The sequence below is a fragment of the Felis catus genome, chromosome B2, assembly GCF_018350175.1.
Source record: "Felis catus isolate Fca126 chromosome B2, F.catus_Fca126_mat1.0, whole genome shotgun sequence".
Taxonomy (NCBI): domain Eukaryota; kingdom Metazoa; phylum Chordata; class Mammalia; order Carnivora; family Felidae; genus Felis; species Felis catus.
This window is the reverse complement of record NC_058372.1, coordinates 46,533,954-46,556,241: the sequence shown is the minus strand read 5'-3', so window position 1 is coordinate 46,556,241 and position 22,288 is coordinate 46,533,954.

Below are 22,288 nucleotides of genomic sequence, written 5' to 3'. Positions count from 1 at the left end.
TGTGTGTGCTGTCTCTCTGTCTTAAAAATAAATAAACATTAAAAAAAAAAGAGTGTACAACTGATAAATCATAGCTGTCTGTTTAAAAATTCAGTTTGTAATACCAGTTTTATTATTGTAAATTGAGTTACTAGAAAATAAGTTGAATGCCCTTTTTACTGAGTAATAGTAAAAGCACTGAATGGCATATATATTACATCTTCTCCCATCCCCAGTGTGGGATGTATCTTTCTGTACCTTCGCTCAGTGGCTTTGTCTCTCTTGTTTGTCAGGTATTTGAAATCAATGGGTATGTGAAATGACTTGGTCCCTGTGCTTCTTCTCCCAGAAGGAATCTGCCATTTAATTTCATCTTTAAATTTGTAATGAATGACCCAGCATCCTATGAAGGAAATTTCAGGTCTCATTTTGAGGAAGAACTTCATCCAAAAACTTTGACGCTGCTCCATTTTTGAGGAGTCTACTGTTCATGCATACTGATGATCCTGATCAGCAGGATATACACTTGAGTGATTTTTCTCATAAAAGTGAAAGTTTTAATTGTGTGGCCTCCTGTCATATCACATATCTGGCTATGGCTACACCTGCAGTAGGTCTTTGGAACACAAATATGTTATTTTTTATGTTCTGTGTGGAGTGAAATTATTACATGAACTTTATTAACACCCCTCTGCAAATAACTAAACAGCATGGCATACCAGCCTTACTGCACATAGATTAGAAATGTGTGAAATAGAAAATTACAAGTTCTTTGTTAGGTACATGTTAATGAAATATATTTCAAAATGAATGGAAGAAAATAAGACTGGACCAGCATACCAGGTAACTAGCCCATTGGATTCCAAATCACAAAATTCTAAAGACTTTTAAGTTTATTAATTTTGAGAGAGAGAGAGAGAGAGAGCAAGTGCATGAATGGAAGAGGGGCAGAGAGGGAGAGAGAATCCCAAGCAGGCTCTGTGCTGTCAGTGCAGAACCCAATGAAGGCAGGGCTCTATCCTGTGAACTGTGAGATCATGACCTGAGCTGAAACCAAGGGTCGGATGATTAACTGACCGAGTCACCCAGGCTCCCTGAATGCTCTTTTTAAATGGAAGAATAAATGGCATGACATCAAACTGAATCATTAGACTATGACTAAATTGAAGCCAGGTCTCTGTATCAGGTTATTTTACTCCATTAATGTCAGTGGAACTTACAGTAAAGTATCGTAAATCCACATAATAATGAACACACATATACTGAATTTTGTAGTATCTGTCAATTAAATTTAAAAAGGTCTGGGAGATAAATGACAAATACTTTTGTTACAATAGTCCAAGAAGTACCTTAATTAAGGACACAGATAACAGAAAATGGACTCTGTAAGCAACATGCCTGTTTAGACCTCAATTTTTCCTGAAAATTAGGAGGAATACTCACTATTGGTAGAATAATCTACTCAACCATAAAGGATGGCATCAGCCTATAACAGTATTAAACACATTTCAGAAATTTTCACATTTTCCGAGGAAGGAAGTAGTGATGATTTCGTGTCAGAATCAGTCCCCTGAAGGCTTCTTTTTCTTGTAGTTCTACACGTCATTGGGCCTTCATGAGTAGCTTCTACTGATTTTCAGAGAAAATCAGTAACTTATGGAACCTGAAGATATTAAGCATACATTGAAGATTCCATTGATCTTCTATAATCAAAAGTTCAGCACAGTGCTCATCCCTCAAAATTGACAAAAATAGGTTGGACTGTTGTAATGAACTGTGATTGAAAGTTTCCCTACGTGATATCAGTTTTCTTTTGGAACCGAATGTAGTGCCCTATGATGTTTTCAGATATGATATATTTTATTGTTAAAAAAAGGTCATGTTTAGTGTAGGATCCAGGTGATGGGCAGTGATTAGTATAAGGCAGAGCAATTACTATTTATCAAAATATTCCTCTGTGCCAACTGCTTTACTTTTATTATCTACCATATTTCCCCAAGCAACACTTTATGAAATCAGCATTATTTCAGATAAAGAGGTAGGTAATTGGGTGGAAAGAAATTTGCCCAAGGTAATGCACCTTGCAAGCTGGGGAGGAAGGCTTTAAATTTAGAACTATCTAGCCCCTAAGTCAATGATCTTTCTTCTACGGCACACCAGTTCTGCAGAGAAATGACAATTGTATTTTAATAGTAAAAATTTTCTCTGGGAGGTAAGCATCATTATTTATTGCAATAAAATATTTGGCAAATTTAACTTTGGGGAAGAATAAAAAAGTACTTATATTTTATGCTCTTAATGAGGCAATTATTTCATCATTTTTATAATTAGGAAGAATTGCATATTTGTTGAAATGAGCAATAAATCAATGAGAAAGCTGGCAAGAATAAGGCAGAGATTGTGCAGAATAGTCCGTCTTGTCCTTCCCTTGACTAGACTTACATACTTCCTGATGTTTATTTTGCACCTTTGAGCAGAATTGGAGAAAGGGCACTAGGGCCAGTCAAGGTGCTCTGTAGCACTGTGGAGTATACAGATGGATAGAGTGAGGGGGGATAGGCAGAGAGATTAAGATTCTCATTTAATAGCTCACTGTTAGGTGATACAGTGAACTTGAATTAGATACTCACCTTCATTTTCCTGTATCTCTCAAGTTATTGCTTTTGAAAACAAATATGTGCTCATCCCCTCTGAACTATAAAATCCTCCCTCTGTCTTCACATTGTCATAATCTTCCAAAATCAGATCAGGCTAACTCAAACTTCTTTCATATTTGTTTAATGGTTTTAAACCTCACTCATCACTGCCCTTGAATTGATTTTGCATGTTGAGGTAACCTTAGGAATGACATAAAGATCAATGAGACTAAAATATGCTCCAGAAATCTTTAAGGAAGTCAATTGTAGACTTTCTGAATGCTATTTATCTCATCTTTTTTAATAAGATAGTAAATAGATTCTTATAAATGAAAAGATGTAATCAATACATTATTTGCCCTCCAATGTTGTTGAGAAAAACCTCTATAGTAATTAACTGATATAATTAAGTATCCTGCATGTGCTCAATATGAAATAACATTTTAAGATGCAAACTTAAGAAATGATATGGTGAGAAATAAAGCATTGGGCATGGCAATATATTATAGGAATACAAGAAGTGCTATTCATAGAAAAATATAAGCAAAACACCAGGAAGAGATTTTGTGAGTTGAATTGATCCAAGACAATTATACAGGAAAGATGTAACTTGGAGGAGTCCTGAAAGGTGGTATAGAGAGTAAAGGAGACTATCACATCTGGGAGACTTAAATGGGCAAGATTACAGTAGCAGAAATTTACATAGGATGTTTTAAGGACAATGAGAATAGTGCAGCTGAAGTAGAAATACTATATTGATAAGTAGATATTCTTGGAAATATGAATTAGGATATTTTGTAGTACCACAAATGTCAGATGCCGACTCAACCACAATCCCCATTTTGATTATATTGCTACTGCTTATATTACCATAATGGAGTTACATCAGTTGTGGGTTTCAAATGAGCATGGGGGCTTAGATCTGATGATATGTATTCCCTTAAAGATTGAAAAGTCTGTGATCCTAAGATTCCAAGATATTTAGACTTTAACTGCAGGCATTGGGGGGTGGGGGGGGATGATAGATATTTCTGAATGAGGATGTCTCTGACAAAGTACAGTCTCTGACAAAGTACAGTTTGGAGTAATTTTTCTGGATGAGAGGGAAGAGATTTTAGGCCATGTAGTAGGGTATTGCATTAGTCTAACCCCAAAATACTGTGATAGCATTGACATTAAATTAAAAGGGTATGAGGAGTATATAAATTGAGTGAAGTCAAAACAGAAACCCTCATGGTGGAATTCACCACCACCTCAAATTTATCTAGGGTTTTTACCATTGCCCTGACCCCCATTGGAACTCATATGAAGGAAATAAGAGCAAAAGGGAAGGTCTCCTGATACTCTCTCAAAGATACACGTCAATGTTTACCTCTCTTTTTCTCCCAATGCTGGGGTCAGAATAGGGGAGAGGGAGGAACAGTGATTTTATTTATTTAGGCTAACTGTTCCTCAGCTTATGACTCTCTGGGGACATAGTAAGAAATATAATACCTCTGTCGTGTATTCTCTAACAACAGTTCTCGAACATTTTAATCTGGGTATTCTTTATAATATAAAATAGTATGATAGGAGAAGACAGGATTCAGTAGGCAGAGAGGGAAAGATCAGGACCTGAGCTTCCTGGGTAGAGAAAAACACCTATTTTGGAACAATGATGGGAATGTCAGACCACAGCAAACCCCTTCAAGCATAAGGTTCCTCTTAAGAATGTAACAGACCCACCTACTCCCCCTCAGGTTTACCTCAGGAATTTGATGAAAGACCTAAGTATGGCATAGACCACCCCTCATACAATGGAAATGAGCCAATCAGGAATGGACACATAGCACCTAGAACTATCAAGCCAGTAAGGGTAGAACTGAGAAGAACCAGGAGGAAAGGAAGGGAGGGGGTGACCAGAACCTTATAAAACAAAGGCCCTTGTTTTATAGTCTATAGTCCACAGACATTCACTTTCAAGAGTCCCCTCTCTGTAAAGAGAACTTTCCTACTATTCTTCCTTTATACTCTTACATTCCAATAAACTTTTGCCCGCTGCTCATTTCATTCTTTGAAGCAACGAATCCCAAGTATTATAGTAAAAAATCCTGCAATACTAGTTGCAAAAATTCTGCAACAACTAAGAAACCAAAAAAAATTTAGCTATATCTACTGTATTAGAAACTAAAACAGAGAATTAAAAAAATACTCATCTAACATAAAATCTATTACTTGTTAATAGATCAATCTGCTTTTAATAAATGTTTGTTTTTCAAAACAATAAAAATATTAGAAGAATGTTTTTTTATATTTTTGCAAACCTTATTAGTGTGTATTCACTTACCAGTATCACATACTAGGTCACCTGTAGAAAATTCCACCATATATTAGTGAGAAAATAGGATTGAAAAGGTAAATTATGTTTTAGTATTATTATGAAGATAGTTTTCATCCTCCAGGTCCTCTGTATTGGAATCTCCAGACCACACTTTGAGAATCCTTACACTAGGAAACTTAAAAGGGAAAGAAAGGGATTATCTAGATGAATACACAATAAAAATGGCAATGAATTAGCAAATTCTGAAGGAGATAAAAGAGGGACTTATTTTTATCAGGGGAATTATCAGCTAATCAGTGTTTCCAGAATGTTTATACATACTTAAAAGGCATAACATTTCCCAGCTATCAGCTCTGTTATATAAATGTACATAAACTCATTTGCACCTCTAGAGACCAACAGTTCAACTCATGAGCATCTCATGATTGGTTTCCTGTAATTTTGATACTATAGGTTTCTTTTAAATTTTTTAAATGTTTTATTTATGTTAGAGAGAGAGAGAGAGAGAGAGAGAGACAGAGAGACAGAGAGACAGAGAGACAGAGCATGAGTTGGGGAGGGTCTGAGAGAGAGGGAGACACAGAATCTGAAGCAGGCTCCAGGCACTGAGCTGTCAGCACAGAGCCCAATGTGGGGCTCGAACTAACAAACAGAGAGATCATGATGTGAGCCGAAGTCGGACACTCAACCGACTGAATCACCCAGGTGCCCCGTTTTGTTTTTTTAATTTTTTTATTGATACTATAGTTTTAATGCCTTATTAGTTTTTAGTTGATATGTAACTCTTTAATACCCTATTATGGGTACACAGTTGTATCCTGCCTCAGCCAGGCCTTCATATGTGACCAGTGTTCTTGTGATTCTAAGGAGTGGAAAACAATTACTACAAATATATTTTCGTTACATCATGTCCTGACCCACACAGGAAGAAACACTGTGATGTTCTACAGAAACAACTGAATATTGCCTGAAAAACAAATAGTGTTATAGTATAATCCTTATGCTGGCATTAAAAGAAAAAAGGTGTTGGGGATAAAAAGAAAAGTCAAAGGGTGCTTGCTGCCTTCCCTCTGTCTGATATGCAAGTTAATGAGTTCATCCCTCTGGAGTAACTGTGACTGATTGACTAAGATAAGCCCTGTGACTGAGAAGCACCGCTCTGGTGAAGGTTATTGTGAGGAATGTTTGTTATCAGTACAGTGATGGCCTGAGACCTTCTGAAAATAGGTATTTTATATAATTGGAGTTGGAATTAGAACAGCTACAGTATGGAATTAATGCCAAAGAGAACAATGTGTATTTGATAACGTGAAAAAGGAAGAAATCCTGTCACAGTAAGAATGTTAATAGGAAAGACAGATTAAAGGTCTCAGATATAATGATTCTAAGATTTGTAAGAACTCTAAGATTTCTCTGATTAGGTAAATTCTGTGATGAAATTGTGTATGTATTTAAAACAGTTATTGACCATGACTCACTCCTTCTCCTCACTCCTTTCCTCCCCCCATATATATATATATATATATATATATATATATATATATATATATATATATATATTTCCCTTCAAACAATGTCTCTGATTTTGTTTATTTATTTTTTCAGTTTCCTGGGTATTTCTGTCATCTTCCTATACCTGTGTGAGTAGTGTGTGTGTATACATACATATATGCCTATTATATATTATATATAATTATACATTTGTATATATGTATGTATAGATATAATTGTCCATTATATAATAAAGCTACAAGAATGTCTTCAATCTCAGTACCCAACTGCAGTGGCTATAATAATGTGTTCCACATCATCATCTGGAAAAAAGGGATCAAATAGTGTTAAATTATCCATGACTATATCACATGGATCCCTGTATATAGAATACCTATAAATTTGTTCCTAAAGGTGTCTAACACATCTAAAAGATGAATTGTATTCAGCCATATTTATATGTAATATACACCTTCTATAGTTGTGACAAAGCATTGTAAATTAATAGGAATTAACTGATAAGCAATTTCAGTTCTCATATGTTCACATGACCATCCATAGAAAATGTTTATAACATTTTCTCATTTATAGACTATTTACATATTATGTACTTGGTCCATGCAAAGGCGTGAGGTAGGAAAGGTGGCTGTTGGCTTAAGAAAACAGACTCAAGAGTGCCTGAGTGGCTCAGGTGGTTAAGCATCCAACTCTTGGTTTTAGCTCATGTCATGATCTCATGGCTTGTGAGATTGAGCCCCACATCAGGCTGTATGTTGACAGTGTGGAACCTGCTTGGGATTCTCTTTCCCTCTCTCTCTGCCACTCACCCCACCCATGTTCTTGCTCACTTTCTCTCCCTCTCTCTCCCAAAATAAATAAATAAATGTTTTAATTTTTTTTTTCAACGTTTATTTATTTTTGGGACAGAGAGAGACAGAGCATGAACGGGGGAGGGGCAGAGAGAGGGAGACACAGAATCGGAAACAGGCTCCAGGCTCTGAGCCATCAGCCCAGAGCTTGACGTGGGGCTTGAACTCACGGACCGTGAGATCGTGACCTGGCTGAAGTCGGACGCTTAACCGACTGCGCCACCCAGGCGCCCCTATAAATAAATGTTTTAAAAAATGGACTCGAAGATACCATGTGCCATGGTTAAGATAACATAGTTAGTAGAGAATAAAGCTAATACAATGTTTGACTCTGGATCTCATTCTCTTGTATTAGATTCCTGGGGCTGCCATATCAAAGTACTACAAACTAGGTTCTTTAAACAACAGAAATTCATTGTTTCATATCTCTGGAGGCTACAAGTACAAGGTCAAGATGTCAGTCAGGTTAGTTCCTCGTGAGGGTTGCAAGGGGGAATCTGTTCCATGCCTGTCTCCTATCTTCCAGTATGACATCAGCTAACTACATCCACAAGACCCTATTTCCAAGTAAGGTCATAGTCTGAGGTCCTAAAGTTTAGCACTTCAATGTATGAATGTTCAGGGGATGCAATTCAACCCACAACAGTCAGGAATACAGATTTCTTTCTACCATAGATGTCATATACTTTCTTGGACATCTCCATGGTCTCCAGGAAAACAAATGATACAGAAGAAAATAAAACAGGAAGCAAAACCACAAAACAATCAAGTGGCCCCTGCAGCAGAACTAACTTGTCTATTTTATGTGAAGGCATCTGGGCACATTCTTCTACATAAAGAGAGAAATTGCCTTTACTTTGTTATCAACCCTAACTATGCAGCAACCTACCACACATAGCTAATTAATACAACTACAAACCTCATCTTGTCTGCAGTAACATGTTCCACATGTAGGAGCACATATCAAATGAAAAAAGGGATACTTATTTTTACCTTTAATAATATCCCCTTTGTTTAGATATTTATAGGTTAAAACACACTTCCATAGAGGTCATCTCATTTAATTTTTATAAACGGCAGAGGCAGGGTTTATCTTGTCCTCATGGATAGTGAGTGAGCTCTGACTCATTAAATGCCCTGACCCCCTCAGAAAGCCAGCAGGGGGCAGAGCCAGGCAGGGGGGTAACCTTTCAGTCTCTGTTGCCCAGTCTTTGACACTTTTGCAGCCTGCTATGTTTTCTCTCCAGAAGTTCCCTATTTATTTATTTTTTTCAAATCCCAGGCTTTTCCTGACTATTCCTTCCGAATGCCATGCTTCTCGCTTCAATGTCTTTCATCTTGCTTTTTCAGTTGCCTGGATATATTTGTCATCTCTTCACCTGTGTAAATTCTATACATCACCTAATACTCAGATGAAAATTTCTGCTATTTCCAGGTATCTCAGTCCACACTCATCTTTTTCTCCTTAAAAACCTAAAAAATAAGTGCATATCCTCTAACATTGAGTGCTAGATTGCTCAATAACGGTCTCTACCAGTTTTACAACTAGTAGTTTTACAACCTGGTTAGAATTGATTTTCTCTTTTACCTTTTTTCTTTACCAGATGTTAAATTATCTGAAGTCATAAGATCATATATACAAACACAAATACATACACACATGGATGAGTGTGTGCATTTTTTTTTTTCAGTACCAATTTGTGTGGCTAAGTGTTTGGTCTAACAAGGGCACCAAAGGACTTTCTGTTCATTGATTAATTTATGCTCCATCTCCTTGACAGGATATTTACTCATCCTTGACTTGCTTAGAGTATCCAGACACTGTACAAAATAGACGTTCTTTATTGGATACTTTTTGAATTAAATTGAATGTATCCAGTCACAAAATGTTAGTTTATAATGATTAAGGAAATGCCCTTGAGCTTTCCTACAGATATATCATGAACTAGTTCATGCATACATCTCACACAGTAAGAAAGCTAGTATACAAAGTTATTTTTATGTAATGTTAATGAAAAAAAATTATCTGAGTCACCAGCTTTAGTTTATAGTTAATTTTAAAAATTAATGTTTATTTCTGATAGAGAGAGGGAGAGAAAGAGAGTGAGTGAGAGAGGGAAAGGAGAGAGAAAGAGGGCATGAGTGGGAATGGGAGAGACACACAGAATCCGAAGCAGGCTCCAGGCTCTGAGCTGTCAGCATAGAGCCTGATGCAGGGCTCGAACTCATGAACCGTGAGATCATGACCTGAGCCAAAGCCAGACGCTTAACTGATTGAGCCACCCATGCACACCTTAATTTTTTTCCTAAGGCACTGAAACTCATTTTAGTGAAACCATTATATTTTTTTTTCTATTTTTATACCCTCTTTTTGCTTCAAGTATGTTAAGTGTTACTACATTAATCTTATTATTATAGTTAGATAGTAAAATAGAATAAATTGTAGAAATATAGCCTCTGTTTGTTGGTTTCATAATTAAAAACAAATAAGGAAAAATAGAAATAAAAATAAAGACAAACACTTCTGTCTTCTGCTTTAGCTATGGAATTTTACTTACTCAGAAAATAATAGTCTAAAAAGGCCCATTAGCACATAGACTTATCCCACTGCCACTGTAAAATCATTAAAGATATTGCATTTTCTAGTATAGTTAGGAAATAGCACTCTTACATACCTGGGAGATGTTGCAGGTCTGCATTTTCTTGTTGATTCATAGTCAGTTTATATTTGAATTATAGCACATAAAAAGCAGTCACTTAGCCATCCCTTTATTAATGATTTTCAGTATCTCAGGAAGGCTGCTTTCTGTCCAGGGCCACAGAAGACACGCATGATGTGCAAAGATTAGACAGAAGTTCTAGACAATCGCAAACATGCTTCCCCACCTCTCTCCTGCTTTCCAAGAAAACATTATCAAAGCCAGAGTGGTTCTTAAGCCAAATTGAATGGCACGTAGGTATAATGAATAGAGGTTTTATCAAAGCCCAGGGAATGCCTAAATCCAGACTACTTTGGATGACAGAAAGGAAAAGGAAAGTGCTTATTTTGAGAGGTGCTAAGGTGGGTGGTTCCACTCTGAGAACACTGCTGCTGACTACACTTTCGTTATGTCCGCATTCATTCAGGCCTTCTTGGTTGTAAGAAGTGGAGTTGAATCGATGTACTCTGGCCCCCTGGTGACCAATGGGTCCCAGAAATGGGAAACAGAATTAAAAGAATTGTAGTCCTTACTATCAGTGTCTTCTCACAACCCTAATCCTCCTTTGTAAGAATTTAGACCACTCTTTAGTCATTCTGAGAGGCTTCTCTTTAGGTGAATTTACAGACAGGCTGCATACTTGATAGTCTCCTTTGAAAACTTAAAAAAAAAAGTTTTATGAAATAAGTAGTGCATAAACATATAGAGCATCGGTGCACATTTAAAAAATCAACCGGCAAATCCCACCCGGAGAAGGAATTAAATATTGCCTGCATTGTAGATACTGTTTGGCTCTCCCTAGCGTATCTCCACTTCCCAGAACTCGGTACCATTCTGACACTGGTAAAATCATTCCTTGGCGTGTCTTTTAGTGTTTTTAATCTATATATACATTAATAAACTATATGTTAGTTGTTTTCATATATTTTATATGTATGGAAGACTTTATTGTTTTGTGACTTGCTTCTTTCACTTTACCTTTTTGGTGGGATCTATTCCTATGTTTTAGTTCTGTATGGTGTACTACTATATGAATTTACCACAACATATCTGATTATACTTGTCTTATTGGACGTTTGTGTTGGTTCTACTTTTACCTGTTTTCACATTGCTCCTGTGAACATTCTAGTGTCTGCTGATAGCTATTTGAAGAGATCCTTGAGGATATACAGTTAACCTTTGAACAGTGTGGAGATTAGGGTGCTGATCCCCCCCCCCCCACACAGTTGAAAATCCGAATATAACTTTTGACTCCCCCAACGGTTAAATAATAATAGGCTACTTTTGACCAAAGCCTAACTGGTAACATGAACAACCAATTAACACAAATTTTACATGTTTTATGTATTATATACTGCATTCTTATATAAATTAAGCTGGAGAAAAGAAAATGATAAGAAAATGCTAAGGAAGAGAAATATATTTACGGTAACTTATAAAACAAAATCTGCATGTAAGTGGATCCATGTAGTTCAAATCGATGTCGTTCAGGGTCAACTGTATACAACTATGGGAGAAATGGATTGATCATATTTTGACATTACCAAGTAATGATGCACTGCTCTCAAAGGAAATTACACAAATTTACGTACCACCAGAAGTGTTCGAGAGCTCCTTCGACCCAGACTCTCAACAACTCTGAGTTTTTAAATATTTTAACATTTTCTAAAGCAGTGTGTGTGACTATTTTCCAATAAGGTTTTAATTTGCACTTCCCAAATTGCTACTGGGGTTGAGCAATCACTGTAGTTTCCTCTTTTGTGAAATTTGTGTTAAAACTTCTCTACCTTTTAAAATTATTTCTTTACTGTTGATTTGCAGGAGTTCCTTTTGTATGTTTTGAATACTGGTCTTTTGTCAACAATATGTGCGGTGAAATCTCCAAAATTCTTCTATGTGGTGGCTTGTTTTCTCATTCTCTTTATGATGTCTTTTGGAAGAAGTTAATGTGATTTATTTTTACCTTAGTGCTTTGCTTAAGAAATCTTCCTTCCCAAGATAATGAAGACCTTCTCTTACATGATATTTTAATGTTAGAGATTTTCTTCTTGGTTTAGTTCAATCCACCTAAGGATGCAATTTTTCTTTTTCCTGATAAGGCTAACAAGTTTTTTGCTACCATTTATTGACAAAACCATTATATCTTCACTTCCCTTTTCATCAACTCTGTCATTTACCAAATGTTAATATATTCATGAACACATTTCTAGGCTCCTTATATTATTTAGGCTACATTTACATTTTGTCCCGTTATTAAGTGGCATGATTCTTCTATCCTGTCCTTATTATGTTCATAAAGCATCTTGATTCCTCTTGTTTCTATGCATTTTCACAAACATCTCTTAATCCATTTGTCAAGATCTACCACAAAAATATCAATATCTTGCTTATATTTTAAATAAATGTGGGGAGATCTGTTATCTTCAAATTTCTTAATTTTCAGTATATAACTATGATCTCTCCATTTAATTGTAGGTTTTAATAATATCTTTCAATAAAATGCTATCAATTTCTTTATGAAGATTTTTTTGTTATTGTTTGTAGCTTAGTATTTGTTTTTGTTTTTGGAAAATGATAGAATTTTTAAATTTTTAAATATTTATTTTAATTTTTATTTAAATTTTATTTAAAAATTTATTTTATTATTAAATATTTTATATTTATTTATTTAAAAATATTTTTAAAATTTTATTTTATTTTATTTATTTAAATTTAAAATATTTTAAAATTTTATTTTAAAAACATTTTATTTTTTTACACATTGTTGCTAGTATACAGAAAAATAATTTTATATGTTGAATTTGTATTCAAGTAACTTGTATACACTCATAATTTTTCATAATTCTTTTGCTGAGTCTTTTCTAGTTTCCCCTGTACATAATCATATCATCTGTGCATCTACAAATAATGGCAGTTTGTTTTTACCTTTCTAATATCTTCTATTTCTGTTTTTTCTACATCTTCTTTCTTTTCTTTTTTTCAGTTCAAGCATAGTTAACATACAGTGTTACATTAGTTTCAAGTGGATAATATAGTGATTAAACAATTCTATACATTACTCATTCTCATAATGGTAAGTATACTCTTAATCACATTTACTTATTTCACCCATCCCCCTACTGACCTCCCCTCTGGTAATCATCAGGTTCTCTTTAGTTAAGAGTCTGGTTTTTGGTTTGTCTCTTTTTTTCTTTGTTGGTTTGTTTCTTAAATTCCTCATGTGTGTGGAATCATATAGGGTTTGTCTTTCTCTGACTGACTTATTTCACTTAGCATTATAAGTTCTAGATCCATCCATGCTGTTTGCAAATAGGAAGATTTCATTCTTTCTCATGACTGAGTAATATCCCATTGTATATGTGTACAATATCTTTCTTATCCATTCATCTATTGATGGACACTTGGTTGCTTCCATAATTTTCCTATTGTAAATAATGCTTCAATAAACATAGGAGTGCATATCTTTTTGAATTAGTGTTTTTGTATTCTTTGGGTTAATACCCAGTAGAGGAATTACTGCATCATATGATGATTCTATTTTACATTTTTTGAGGAACCTCCATACTGTCTTCCATAGTGGCTGTACTCATTTGCATTCCCACCACCAGGGCATGACTGTTCCTTTTTCTCCACGTCCTCACCAACTCTTCTTTCTCGTGTTTTTGATTTTAGTCATTCTGACATGTGCAAGGTAATATCTCTATATAATTTTGGTATGAATTTCCATGATGATGAATGCTGTTGGGCATCTTTTCATATGTCTATTGGTCATCTGGATGTCTTTGGAGAAATGTCTGTTAGTGTTAGTCTATTAGTGGAGAAATGTCTGCCCTTTTTAATTGGATTGAATTTTTTTTATTTTTTATTTTTTTGGTTCAGCTCTCACATTTAGGTCTTTAATCCATTTGGAGTTTATTGTTGTGTAGGGTATAAGAAAGTGGTCCAGTGTCACTCTTTTGCATATAGCTATACAGTTTTCCCAACACCACTTATTGAAAAGACTATTTTTCCCCCATTGCATATTCTTTTTAGTTGTTATTGTTGAAGAATAGTTGACCATATGGTTGTCAGTTTATTTCTGGGCTCTTTATTCTATTTCATTGATCTATGTATCTATTTTTGAGTCAGTACCATACTGTTTTGATTACTAACTTTATAAAGTATATCTTGAAATCTAGGATTGTGAGACCTCTGGTTTTGTTTTCTTTTTTCAAGACTGATTTGGCTATTTGGGGTCTTTTGTTGTTCCATAAAAATTTTATTTTATTTATTTATTTATTTAAAAAAATGTTTATTTTTGAGAGAGAGACAGAGCACAAGCAGGAGAGGGACAAAGAGAGAGGGAGACACAGAATCGGAAGCAGGCTCCAGGCTCCAAGCTGTCAGCACAGAGCCCAATGCAGGGCTCAAACCTCCAAACTGTGAGATCGTGACCTGACCCAAGTTGGACACTCAACCAACTGAGCCACCCAGGTGCCCTATATAAACATTTTAAAATAATTTTATGAAAAAGGATTATGTGGGGGAGCCTGGGTGGCTTGGTCGGTTAAGCGTCTGACTTCGGCCCAGGTCATGATCTCACAGTCCGTGAGTTCAAGCCCGCATCGGGCTCTGTGCTGACCGCTCAGAGCCTGGAGCCTGTTTCAGATTCTGTTTCTCCCTCTCTCTCTGCCCCTCCCCTGTTCATGCTCTGTCTCTCTCTGTCTCAAAAATAAATAAATGTTAAAAAAAAATTAAAAAAAAAAGAAAAAGGATTATGTGTTCTAGTTCTGTGAAAAATGCTCTTGGTATTTTGATAGGAATTGCATTAAATCTATAGATTGCTTTGGGTAGTATAGACATTTTAACAATATTGGTTCTTTCAGTCCATGAGCATAAAACATATTTCCATTTGTGTTAATTTCTTTAATCAGTGTTTTACAGTTTTCAGAGTGCAAGTTTCTCACCTGCTTAATTAAGTTTATTTATAGATAATTATTCTTTTTGGTGCAATTGTAAACAGGATTGTTTTCTTAATTTCTCTTTCTGCTACTTCATTGTTAGGTATAAAAATGCAATGGATTTCTGTATATTGATTTTGTATCCTGAGATCTTACTGAATTCATTTATCCGTTCATTCATATATATACATATATATATATATATATATATATATATATATATATATGTATGTATTTTTTTTTGGTGAAGCTTTTAGAGTTTTCTATATATAGTATGCTGTCATCTGCAAATAGTAAAAGTTTTACTTCTTTCTTACCAATATTGATGCCTTTTATTTCTTTTCATTGTCTGATTGCTGTAGCTAGGAATTCTAGTAGCTTATTGGATAAAAGTGTTGAGAGTGGACATTCTTGTCTTGTTCCTGAACTTAGGAGAAAATTCTCCATTTTTCCCCATTGTGCATGATATTAACTGTGGGTATTTCATATATGGCCTTTATTGTATTGAACTTTATTCCCCCTAAACTTACTTTGTGTATAGTTTTTTATCATGAATAGATAGTGTACGCTGTCCCATGCTATTTCTGCATCTGTTGAAATGATCATATGGTTTTTATCCTTTCTCTTGATGTGATGCATCATGATTGATTTGCAAATGTGAACCACCCTTGCATCCCAGGAAGAAATCCCACTTGATCATGGTGAATGATTTCTTTAAATGTATTGTGGATGTGGTTTGCTAATATTTTGTTGAAGATTTTTGCATCTGTGTGCATCAGAGATATTGGCCTATAGTTCTCTCTCTCTCTCTCTCTCTCTCTCCCTTTCTCTCTCTTTCTTTTTATAGTGTCTGTCTTTACCTGGTTTTGTTATCAGGGTAATGCTGCCCTCATAGAATGAATTTGGAAGTTTTCCTTTCTATTCTATTTTTTTGCAATGATCTGATAAGACTGGGTATTAACTCTTCCTTAAATACTCGGTAGAATTTACCTGCAAAGTGTTCTGGTCCTGGACTTTTGTGTGTTGAGAGGGTTTTGTTTTTTTCTGATTCAATTTCATTGTTGGTGTTGGTCTGTTCACATTTTCTTTCTATTTCTTCCTGATTTAATTTTGGAAAATTATGTTTCTAGAAATGTATCCATTTGTCAAGGCTGCCCAATTTATTGGCATATAATTTTTCATAATATTCTCTTACAATCCTTTGTATTTCTGTGATATCAGTTGGTATTTCTTCTGGTTTCTTTCTGATTTTGTTTACTTGGGTCTTTTTTTATGAATATGGCTAAAGTTTTATCAATTTTGTTTATCTTTTCAAAGGACCAAATTCTGGTTTCATCTCTTCTATCATTTTAGTTTCTATTTTGTTTATTTGTCCTCTTTTTTATTTTTTTTTCATTACTTTTACTGGTTTGGGGTTTTCTTCATTTTTCTTTTCTTAGCTTTTTTAGGTATAAAATTAGATAATTTTTATGAGAATTTTCTTGCCATGTAAAGTAGGCCTGTATTGCTACAAACTTCCTTCTTAGTTCTACTTTTGAATGAAGGAGGGGAGTACCTAGGTTTAAATTCTGTATTTCAAGAATTAAGCCAAATATTTGCTTGAATGCTGGGTGAAAAAATGAAGAAAAACAAATCTTCAGAATTATAGCCTCAAGTTATTCATAGGCCTTACAAAAAAGAGTATATTGAATCCTTTAAAGACATGATGCCAGATGACTTATTTGCCTTTGAAGACAGATTATCAGAGATCTGCTCTTTCTTCCCCGTGAGGATATCTCACTGTCTAGATATGTATAGAGGTGTATACAAGTATGCGCAGATACTTATAGAGAGCGAGGGAAGAATTCTTTACTGCTACATACAGTTGACTAGCTACTTGCTGACAGTCATACTGACATGGTGAAATTAGGTGATGCTAGAATAAGCAAATTCTAAAGGAAAGAGATCGGAGAGACTGAATTAAACCAGATCTTTGGTGATATCATTTAGCCAATTGTTCATGCCTGTGTGCACCACGCACCTATAGTTACAACAAAGAGTATTCTTTCCTTCTTGTTCATGCACATTTTATTTTGATTACTTATTATTTACATCTTAAAACAACCTAACTAATCCAAACACTGGATATGTGCCTTTTAGGATTTAGCTAGAATTTCACATTATTAAAACAAACAAAAGAATAGGTATTCTGTTTGAAGAAATAAGTGGGTTGTCAACCCACAGATATGATTTTTTCCCCCGAGGAGGCATTGAGCTAAGGGCATACGATATTAGTAAGTTAGGTTGTGACACTAAAACACCTATTTATGAGATCTAAGTATTATAAAAGTCCTCGCATAATTTTAGGCAATGATCTTTGCATCATAAAGTCTACAGTTGACATAAAATTCATTACTGTAATGTTTACTTACAATGTTATGCAGCAGATTTATAACTCAAAAATTTCATTCCCTATTTGCATACTATACAGAATAAAACTTACCAAGAATATATGTATAGAAATTATAAGCTTATGGGATCTATGAATGTTCACTGACAGGGAAGAATAAAAAAAGGGGGGGATACATTTTCAGATATTAAAAGGCTGTTGCCACTGAGAGTATAGAAACATTAGAGTATTCATGGAGCTGCTACAATCAACCTTTTTACATGTTTGTTTATTTTTGGCTAAGGACAATGATAATGGATAAGCATTTAAGATTAAACTATGAGAAAGGGGAAAAAAAGACATCCTACTAGACTTTGAGGTTTATTGAATTGAGGCCCATTCATCTTAAAATTTATTCACTTATATGGGGTAAAACTGCAAAAAGGTAAATGATGTAAGAATTACTCTGCTCAGTTGTGAAAATATCAGAAGAAATTTAGCTCCTGTTTACAAGTCCATTACCAAGCATGTACTCACATAAGCAAGAAAATCAGAATTTATATTCATTGGTTTTTCTTTGCACACAGCAGAAAATGGGTTACTGTGAACAGTATTTTCATGATTTATTATGGTTGCAAAATTTTTTCACACAGATACACAAGTTAGGGCAATAAAAATTCATATTTTTTAATAATTATCTCCAAGAGTCATTCATTACCCAACTGATTCTCTATGAAAACAAACAACAGCAACATAAACATTGTAAAGACTTTCTCATTTTTGATGCTTTAGAAATGAGCAGCTAATAGGAATATTTCTTCTTGTAGACAGAGGGCATGAGCAGGATTTAGAAGTAGGAGATAACAAAGAAAAATAATAATGCTTTTTTGAGACTCACTGCTTAGCTTCCTTTTTACTATTTTATTTTCCATATCCTGTTTTCTAATAAAGCTAAAGTAATAGATAGATTGTCATCCCTTATGAATACTTGTAACATTTACTAAATATTACTGTACATTACAATCACACACTGATATCTGGTTCTCTTCTCCTTTCAGGCACATGGGAAACTGCACTTTTCAGACCACTTGCCATTGAGTAAGTAATGGGATTATTAGCCTATGTCCATTATAAAATGTGAATACAAATGATATATACCATAGCTTGGTGGTAAAAAATAAAATAAAATGCATGATTCCCTTATCTCTTCTTTCCTCTTACATAGTGACCAAGATGGTTATATTTTCAGATAAAAGTTGCTGGTGCCTTTATCCCTAGGTTCCTGAATGAGAGTATAGAGCAGCCCTCTAACATTTTGGGTAGGACATATGGCATGAGCAGATACAAACTTTTAATTTGAATTAAGCAATGGAATTGGGTGGGAGGAAAAAATGGTTGGCTGGCCAAACTGTATCCGCTTATATAATTGAATGCTAATGGGAATGAAACACCTCCCTAGCCCACCCTTAATTCTTGATATTGATTGTGCGTATGTGTATATATGTTTGTGTAGAAGCTCTATATCCTTGTTTCACACATTCCTATGTTTTTTTTATGCAACACGTTGATGTATATCATGAGTAAGATGTTAATGGCGACATTGTATTAAGTCTTGGATATTTGGCTGCTTTTGCCTAGGGGGACAGACCGTGTCTGCTTCCATTTCAGTTTGGGACATTATGAGTTTATAGGGCTGTGCAGTGTCCAGGGAGAGCTTCCCAATTGGCAAATACTTTAGAACCTTTGGGCCTCCTCCAGAGGAATCTATATTAAAGGTATAGGTTTGGGAGCCATCAGACTATAGCTAATAGCTATTGCAGTAATAATATGTAAAAGTATTTAGGAGAACACGTAGAATAAGATTTTTTGAGAGTTAAGAGATGGGAAGGGGAAAAAAGCAGAAAGGAGAGTCACTGAAAACAGGCTGCTTGAGAAAAAAGAGAGAGATGAGATGCCTGGGTGGCTCAGTCAGTTAAGCATCCAGCTCCTGATTTTGGCTCAGGTCATGATCTCATGGTTCGTGAGCCCCACAGAGGGCTCTGTGCTGACAGCGAGGAGCCTGCTTGGGATCCTTCCTCTCTCCCTCCACAACCCCCCCTCCTTCCCTTCACATGCGTGCACCCTTTCTCTCAAAATAAATGAACTTAAAATAAAAAGAGACCATTTTTTAAAAAGAAATGAGAAAGAGTATTGCAACTAGAATAATATTTAGAAAAAATGGAGATTCCTTCCCTTCTTTTTCTGTGATATGTGAGTGGCTTGAATTAGAATATGTATCTCAATGGGAGACAAAGGGTATAGTGGACGTTGTATGTCCCCTTGTGTGCCAGGGTACTACCACAACTCAGAACTGAGTTTCCTTCCCAGATTTGTTGATGGCTGAAAGGAGCTTTCTTACAATATTACACTCATTCCCGTGGGACAGCCCACATTCCATGACTGGTTGATAAAGGGCTACAGAGTTCACCTCTGCCTCGCTTGAGACAACTTTGACAAGCCGTCAGCTCCAGAGCCTCCTACAGGATATGTGGAGGCTTTGCCACCATGGCTTTGAAGTTTCACTTCTGTTTCATCTTGCTTGCTACATGCCTCACAGGGGTTGAGCCTCAGAGTAGTCCTTAGAAAGCCTCCTAAGTACATGCCTCAAACTGAGACAGACAAGAGACACAATAGCATTTGGTAGAAGGCTTCAGAATTGGCACAAGGGAACACAATTAGAGGAACAAGCAGACGAACTGATTAATCAAACGGATGTAAGCTTATCTTGCAATGGAAAAGACATGAGCATGTGGGTGGAGGTAAATAATGATGAAATGGGACAATGAGGCTGTTTATGTCTGAGATGCTTATTTATTTATTTTTCTATGTAATTGACCATCTGTTCTGTTGAGGTGGAAGAGGAGATAGATCTTTGAGGTTTGAGGAAAGTTAGGAATTTTTGATACAGTAGGTATGGAGAATGAAGGAGGAAGGTGACCGGGACAAGTAAAATGATTGTTTAGACCAACGCTGAGGACAAAACTGAAGTTGGAAAGAACACAGGACTGTAAAAAGCAGAGATGTCAAATGTTGGCTGAGTTATTTCACATGAATTGGTAATCTGAGTTTCAGTCTTTCATCTAAATGTTTCGAAGAGAAATACTAGCCCTTGTTATTTCACAGAATTATTGTGCTGGTGAATACGGTATTGTATGTTAAAGTGAATTTTAATAAATTACAGCAGTCAAATCCATGCCAATAGTTGTTTTAGTCAATGTGAAAAAGTATTGACTACAGTTGGAAAAGAAAATTGAACAATGTGCAGAGAATATGGAAGTGAAAAATCTTAAGCATATTAATGTAAAACCTTAAAGTCTGTGCTATGAAGTGTCACTCCCTGTTCACTTGCATAAAACCTCTACCAAGTGATAGGAGTTTGAAGTTGATAAGGAGCTTTGTGAGAAAGATTATAACTGGCTACCTTTGGAGAAAGAGTACCCTGCGTAGATCAATGCACTCTAATAGAAACACTTATCACTGCACTAAACGCCATGATTATTTTTGCTATTTGATTCCATTCTTCCTCCAGTCTTGGAATCCAGGTCATCTCTGATTGGTCTGTCTTGTCTTGGCCTGAGGCACCGCTATGCAAGTCAGTGCAGTTTGAATTTTTTTCTCTATTTGCTTTGGTCACGTTATCAAAATTGATTGCATTAGATTTGTGTCCTGTTCATTCTCTGGAAACCTCCTGGGTAGCAAGGGTACAGTCAATATATTGGCTCCCTTTGTTTTGAGCTGGGAGGAAGTCTGAATACAATGCATCTTAAAAAAAAAAAAAATATATATATATATATATATATATATATATATACATACACATACACATACACACACACACACACACACACACACACACACAAGACAAAAAACTTTGCAAGGAAGACTTGTAGCTTGGCTCTCAATTTATAGACTAACTGTGTTTCCAGATGCAGAGAGAGGAAACACAATGAATAGTGCACCACAAATATGCAACGGGTTATTTTAAAAAAATGCTATGCACACTCCTCTCTTCACATGCATACACTAGCACTCTCACACTCTCTCCCCATCAATTGCATACTGAAAAAATACAAAATAGATAAAGTTTGATTTTGAATGCCAACACCTCAGGCTAAGCCAGTTTTGATAGTGCATATTTTCCCTCTCTCTCCTTTTTCCAGGAACCCAGCCCTCATCTCAAACATTTCCCAAACATAAAAAAAAACTAGAAGGTTAAAGGCCTTCCAAGTGCTATTGCAAGCTGAAGGAATATACAGGTGACCAAGACATAGTTTTTCCAATAGGAAATTCAGTGCCTAATAAGGCCTTGGACATAACTTCTGACAAGTGGTTTAGGAAATACAAGGTGAATTAGAAAGAAGATTCCACTTGTTCATTTGAGAGAATAACCCTTTATTTTCTAATTGGGGGATGACAGAGGATAATCAACTTCATTTAAATTAAATAATTATTATTTACCAGGTATTAGCCTACTGATTTTAAATCTGTCAACTTGTTTAATTATCACAATAAACTCATTTGATGATGATTATTTTCATGTACTTCTTCATACTCCTCTTGCTAAATTAGTAGCCTAAATAGCAAACTCATTATGCAGGCACTGTGATGTTAAATGCTTTCCTAGGAACCCTAAAGTCAGTATGATTGCTCACCACCCCATATTATAGTTGAAAAATACTGAGGTTCAAGGTCATATCTTAACCATAGACGATGTACAAGTAATAGTCAGAGGCACACTTGTTTATAAATCCTTAGAGAAGTTTTATTAAATATTTCATTGTCTCCAATAAGATTACATTTTGGGGGGCATGTGGGTGGCTCAGCCGGTTAAGCGTCCAACTCTTGGACTCAGGTCATGTTCTCATGGTTCATGGGTTCAAGCCCCACAATAGGTTCTGTGCTGAAAGCATAGAGACTGCTTTGTATTCTCTCTCTCTCTCTCTCTCT